Source organism: Pollicipes pollicipes, unplaced genomic scaffold (genome assembly GCF_011947565.3).
Source record: "Pollicipes pollicipes isolate AB1234 unplaced genomic scaffold, Ppol_2.1 Scaffold_5724;HRSCAF=6776_pilon_pilon_pilon, whole genome shotgun sequence".
Classification (NCBI taxonomy): Eukaryota; Metazoa; Arthropoda; class Thecostraca; order Pollicipedomorpha; family Pollicipedidae; genus Pollicipes; species Pollicipes pollicipes.
Genome location: NW_023596746.1, coordinates 51,066,812 through 51,072,811, shown reverse-complemented (window position 1 = coordinate 51,072,811; position 6,000 = coordinate 51,066,812). Strand labels below are relative to the sequence as shown.

Below are 6,000 nucleotides of genomic sequence, written 5' to 3'. Positions count from 1 at the left end.
GCCCCTTTCGACCCTGCCGCCATCCCATCCGGCTTCCTGGCGCGCCTCGCACTGCCGGCTTCTGAATCACCCCCTTCCCCATCGGAACCCGGATCCGGCTAGACCCTTCGTATCCGGATCCGCCGGCGTCCGGATCCAGCCCCCTTTGTTCGCCGCCTCCGCCTGCTCAATACGGGCGCCGGCCGCGCATGTGGCACCTGCGCCGCCTGACGAAATGTGGCCGCCCGGCCGACTCAGACCGGCGGCGGCGGCGGCGGGCGGGCGCGCGGCCGGCGCCCGGCGCCCAGCGCCGAGCGCCGAGCGCCAGTCGGGCGGCGGGAGGCGCGGGGGTAGGGCACGGCGCACGGCTCTAGCCATGGTCGTGGACCCGGAGGTGGCGCCGTGCGCGGGCACGCTGCCCGAGTCGGCGGACTCGGGCGCCGCGATCGGCGCGTGCGAGGTGATGGACGAGCCGACCTGCCGTACGACTTCTGTATGACGTGAGTGCCCGGTCAGCTGACACGGAAACACCAACGTGCTAGACGGCTCACCGGTACAGTTGTGGCAAAGGCGATGGATGACGGTAGGTTTTGATGAAAGCTGAGGGTGATGAAAGCAGGAATCTGTAGAGATCCCTCAGGTTTTCGAGAGGGAGGAGATTTTTTCCGAGAGGAAGGAAGGAGTCTGTCCCCAATATACCCCCTGGAATATCGAGATGCGACGCTTCCTGGTCTCCCGACCTCCATCTTCTATAGCAAAGTTGTATACTTGCTCGGTCTAATCCTCTATTAAACACATTTGCAGGGCTTGCGGAAAATACAACCTTAGTATGCCATATGCTTTGCATAATATTCACAGGAAAATAAATACACCATGACTATGTGGTTTGAAACTGGTCTGATAAACTTCGATCTGGTGATCTCGGTGGTCTAGGCCGCCACATCAGCAGTGCGATGCTCGGAATATCGGTTTTGTGCAGCATTTAACTTTCAGCACACGCCTGAGTTTGTGAAAGACGTGATCAATAAGGCATGGATAACATCATTGTTCACATTGATAGGAGGCTCCCGGCGCCGTGCTGCACTGTATCGGATGTTTGCGCCTTAAGTCAGAACCTTCAGGCTTGGACGGCCCCAGACCAGTCAGTCAGTAATGCATGTTAGATGTCCTAGTCTGCGGGTGCGCCATGCAGACGTGCATGCGCTCTGGACTCTCGCTTCGTTCGTGATTACTTGCTTCAGTCAAGGAACGTTTTTGCATTGCTTTTGCACGGTTGCTTAGAGCATTTTAAAAGGTCTAAGTCTAGCACAATCAGCCCCGCAGAACGTGGTGGCTGCTTCACATAAATGAATCGGCCAAATTCCTTTTCTTAGAGAAGTTTGTGGCCACAATTTGGCCCATAGTGGTGCGCTGTGTCGCCTTTTGTTTTTTCTCATGGCCAATATTCTCTCAAGAACCGCCCGGACGTTCAGCACCTCAAACGTCAGGGAAGAATGCATATTGGGCGCTTTTGTCGTCTTGGACATAGAAACAAGAAACGATGGATGTGAGCGCAGAGCTGCGTGAGCGTAAGTGAAAACAGTATCCCGTTTTTTAATGAAAGGTATCGACAAATGGGGGTCACTTGACTGAAATCCGCTAAACACATATGACAAGATGGTCGCCTGGCCCTGGCCGACTTTGGGCCACAGACAGGGTGTGATTGACTCCCCATGGCTGAGCAGAGCTCCGTTACCGGTGTCTCCCAGCGGAGCTCGGCAGTTCGCATCAGGCCCCAGTCAGGCCCCCAGTCAGGCGCTCAGGCCGCACATCCACTCGAGTCGCGCCGGCGAAAACATGTTTTGTCTTGCCGTGACTCGCAATCTGCTGGCTCCCGAGCGGCCCGCGGCCGTGGAGACCCGAGATAGTCCTGGCCAGTCCGAAGTCCAGTCCCGACTCGTCAAAAGTTCCAATAAGCCTCGGCCAACTCTGGCGCTCGCAGCTCTTGACCAGAAGGAGCCGCAGACACCTGAGGTATTTCGGGCTTGACCGCGCGCGAGTCTGCTCGGAGTGACACGGGGCGACGGCGGCTTCCGCTGACGAACGCGGCGGTCCACCGGACATCGCGGACGGGTCCGAGCGGCGACGAGCGCGGACAAGGCGGTGGGACGCCGCGACGTCGTGCCACAGCCGACCGCGTCCGCCGGACATGGCTGACACACCCAGGGGTGACACACCCAGGGGTGACACACCCTGGGCGGCGGTCGCCGTGTCAGCGTGCCCGTCCGCCCTCGTGTCAGCCTGGTCATGCCAGGCCTCAGGTTGACATGGGCAGCTGGCACCGGTTACCGGCAGCGGGTGGAGCTCCGCAGCGGCTTGAGCTTTAGGATTCAGTCTACCCTAGCGGGCAACACAGAATCTGATCCGCCAGTTCATCGCCTTTTTATCTTTCTGAATGTAGCAATGCACCTTTATGCCCTGATCGCTTCAAACAGCGCGACGGCTCGTTTCGTGTCAAGTAAATTTTTTCCCAGATGGAACCGTATACCGCGTCGGTACCTGACACCATAGTTTCATGTCCTGCCTGCTCAGGCCTTTCTTCCTGTGCACCGTCGCAGGCTTTATGCTGAACTTAAATTATTGGGGACCACTCCGTATGAGCATGAACATTAGTACCGCTCCTACCTCACATAGTTTCTCGAGTCGACCTATCAGGTTCTCCAAAAGTTATTTGGCACGAAATCGTTCATACCAGCAATGCTCTTTTAAAAGAAATCGATGATAAACGACCAATTAAAGGGTAGGATGTTCCCTGAGCATGGGCTCGAGCTTCCGAAGCCTTCAGTCACAAACGGCCAGCCTTGGATGCGCTGCGATACCATTTACAGCGTCAGCATGTATCACTCCGTGAAAAATCTACCGGCACTCGTCCGGCGAGTGTTGGTTTTCTTTATTGCATGGATCCGTACGGCCTTGCCTGGCGTCGAGCGTCCCCGGGCTGTTCGGGCACGCGTGTCAGCGCCTCGCGCGGCCGTCGCAGCCAGTGAAAAGCGCTCCAGCTGCATGCGTCGGGCTATGTCGGGTTATGATTGGCAGATTCTTAATGTTTTTTTCCGCCTGCGGAGCATCTGGCCGCCCAGATGGTCAATTGACCCTGGCCCGGGCGGCCACGGCATGGCCAGGCGAAGGCATGCACAATAAATGCGCTTCCAGGTGCGAAGGAAGGACCGCCGTATGCCGGAGCCATTACGTTGACATATGTCGGCTGACATGAAAAGGACCCCATCGCATTGCGTAATTGGGCACGTGTGCACAACGTTATTGAATGTTTGTGTCGGGGAGGCGAGGAAGATATAACTTCGGCATGCACATCAGTGACTCATGTCATGCCCAGGCGTGCCAGATGCGCCGAGTTCCCGCGCTAGCTACAGGACTCAGCATCACCCACTAATCCCGTTACGCTAATGGCTTACGATGCGTGGTGATATTCGTGTGGCTCTATTACGTTCCCAACAATGAAGCAATTCAGCATCTCTGAACCCCATTGTTGAAACTGTTGCCAGATTCCATTGTGTTCCCTGTACCGGCGCCGTGTTCCCTGTACCGGTGCCGTGTTCCCTGTACCGGTGCCGTATAAGAAAATGATAATCACTGACATAGCTAGCTGCACGTTGATTGCTGGTTAAAATCGACATGGAATGTATTCAAGGGACAACTACCTTGACCTTGTCTGTCGAGTGCGATGTGTTGAATAACATATGTATTGTCGCGATTATCGCACTTGAGGAGTATGATAAATTTGTCATCAGGCAAACTCTAAAACGATGTGTATGTCGTTCATCGTCAGCTTTTTGTCTTAACGACTCGTGTACCAGGGGAGCACATCTTGTAGCAACGTTGAGTGCCCATTTTCATAATTTGCTTTCGTTAGCTGAATTGACCCACTTGTTTGCTATGTCTCTATTTATCAACTGCCAAGGACTTTGGTGATTGCTGTTTGCATTATCTTCTTACGGGAAGCATGTAAAACCTAATCTTACTGGGACGGTCTCCGCACCCTATTTTAGCTGCATAGCTTTTAACGTATCCTCCTACACGGGGAGGAATTGCAGTAACCCACGTAATGATTACTTTCAGCCCGTGCGAGTTTGATGGAAGGCTGACTGGAAGGCAATGCCGAGTAGTAGTGTTACCCTGACCCAGCGCTGGAGCAATAAATGTCTGCGCAATGGCGCAATTTTTGCATGGTGCAGGCAGCCGTTTATATTAAGGGAACAATACTGAACCGGAATATTGCCCTATTAGATCAAAGTAACTTGCTGCGATATGAGAGCCAGCCTAATCCTTGGACAAACAGCCCGCTATCGGCGGATTTCTCCAGCCGACAGAGAGATGCAGCACGCAGCTGTTTCCCGCACCCCGACAGCCGTGGCCGTACCGGGCAGGCCTGCCGGCCGGCACTCCAGCTGCACACGGCGCCAATACATGGCCGCCGCCGGCCGCCGGGAATCTCGGCAGCATCGATCGCTAGGCCCCGGCGACGGGCCGAGCCGAGCCGAGCCGAGCCGAGCTGAGCTGAGCTGAGCCGAGCCGAGCCGAGCCGAGCCGAGCCGAGCCGAGCTGAGCCGAGCTGAGCTGATCTGAGTTGAGTTAAGTTGAACTGATCCGATCAAACTCGGCACAGCTCAGAGCTGCTGCAGTCGCTCGGCACAGCTCAGGGGTCCGGCAGGCACAGCGTCAGAGCGCTGAGTGAAGTCATGCTGCGATTTTGGCCGAGCTCAATGCCCGCCGCGCATCACGAGCCTGACATTGAAACGGACCTATCCGCCCGGCACTGCCCTCGTTAGCTGGTTCCCGTTCCTGGTCGACTGATCTCGGCCAGATCGTGCGGCCCTGTCTGTGGCCGCGATGGGCCTCCGTCGATGACCGCCGGTGACCTCCGGTGACCTCCGGTGACCTCCGCCACCATCGCGGCCCGGCCGGCTGATGACCTTGACCGTGATGACGTCGCCCGCCGTGGAACTGGGCCGGACGGCGCCGGCCGGCTCGCGCACCTGTTGCAGCTGTCTTTGTGCCGGCCGGGGCCTGTCGAATCCGGCCGGCCGGCTGAAGCGCACGTGCGGTGCAGGTTGTGGCCGCCGCGGGCGGGGCCGCCGAAGCGCGGCCGATGACAAGCCGCGCCTGGCGCGCCACATTTGCGCGCGCTTTTTCGGACGCTGAGTTCATCGGCCGCGACGGCGCGAATGCCTTTGCGGTGATGCAAGCAGGCGGCATACTCTCCTGTTGCCGCTGCGGTTGCGTATGACGCACAATGGGGGAGCGAGGAACTTGAAAACTCAACACCAGTGGTAAAAACCGAGCTGGAAGATCGGTAGCGTGCATACGCAGACACCACTTGCAACACCGAGTTGTTTATAATTGCTGCAATGCCGCCTTCGACGTTGCGTCATCACGTCCCAAGCGATACTTCCCTGTGCGCTGACATTATGCCTATCACTGTTTAACTGGCTCAACGTGTTTTTGGTTTCGCAAGTGTTGGTGGCTTGGACCTCAGTGAATTGAGTCGCATATCATTTTTGCGCAGCTGTTGCTCCAGACATGCTGGGAACAAGTGTTCTTCGTACACCCCCCGGCATAGCTAATAACATCACTGCTTATGTTCCAGCATTATTGGAATAGCGCCGATCGATTATCAGAAATTTCTCGGTACATCCGCTTCCAAGGGCTGCGCCAGTCTCCGTGTGTACGTTGCCGGCGCGGTTGTGTTTGTGCACCTGGCGTTTGTGGGGAGCGCCTCGCTCGCGGAGCCTCGCGCAACATTACCCGTCCGGCCTCCTGCGCTCTTTGTCGAGCTGCATCGATGCCGCCGTATGAAGGTGTTTGCTCCGATCGAGTCGGTCACCATGCTGAGGGAGTGGCAGGACGCCGCGTGAGTCTGTGGTTATTTGCACAAACACGCGCAGTTGAAGTTGCGCCATAATGCCAGTTTGGAGCCGCTCTTGGGTAGCTTTTGCTGATGTTTTTAGTGTCACGTGACTGGTG

General features: G+C 56.6%; 1 protein-coding gene across 1 annotated transcript in view; it reads left to right on the top strand.

The window, feature by feature from the left end:
* Positions 1–320: 320 nt before the first annotated feature.
* Positions 321–6,000, top strand: part of LOC119103952 (sestrin homolog) — a 31,376-nt gene continuing 25,696 nt past the window's right edge. Inside the window, exon 1 of the mRNA XM_037227663.1 lies at positions 321–479. The gene's annotated coding sequence lies outside the window, so the exon portion shown is untranslated. The remainder of the gene's footprint in view (positions 480–6,000) is intronic.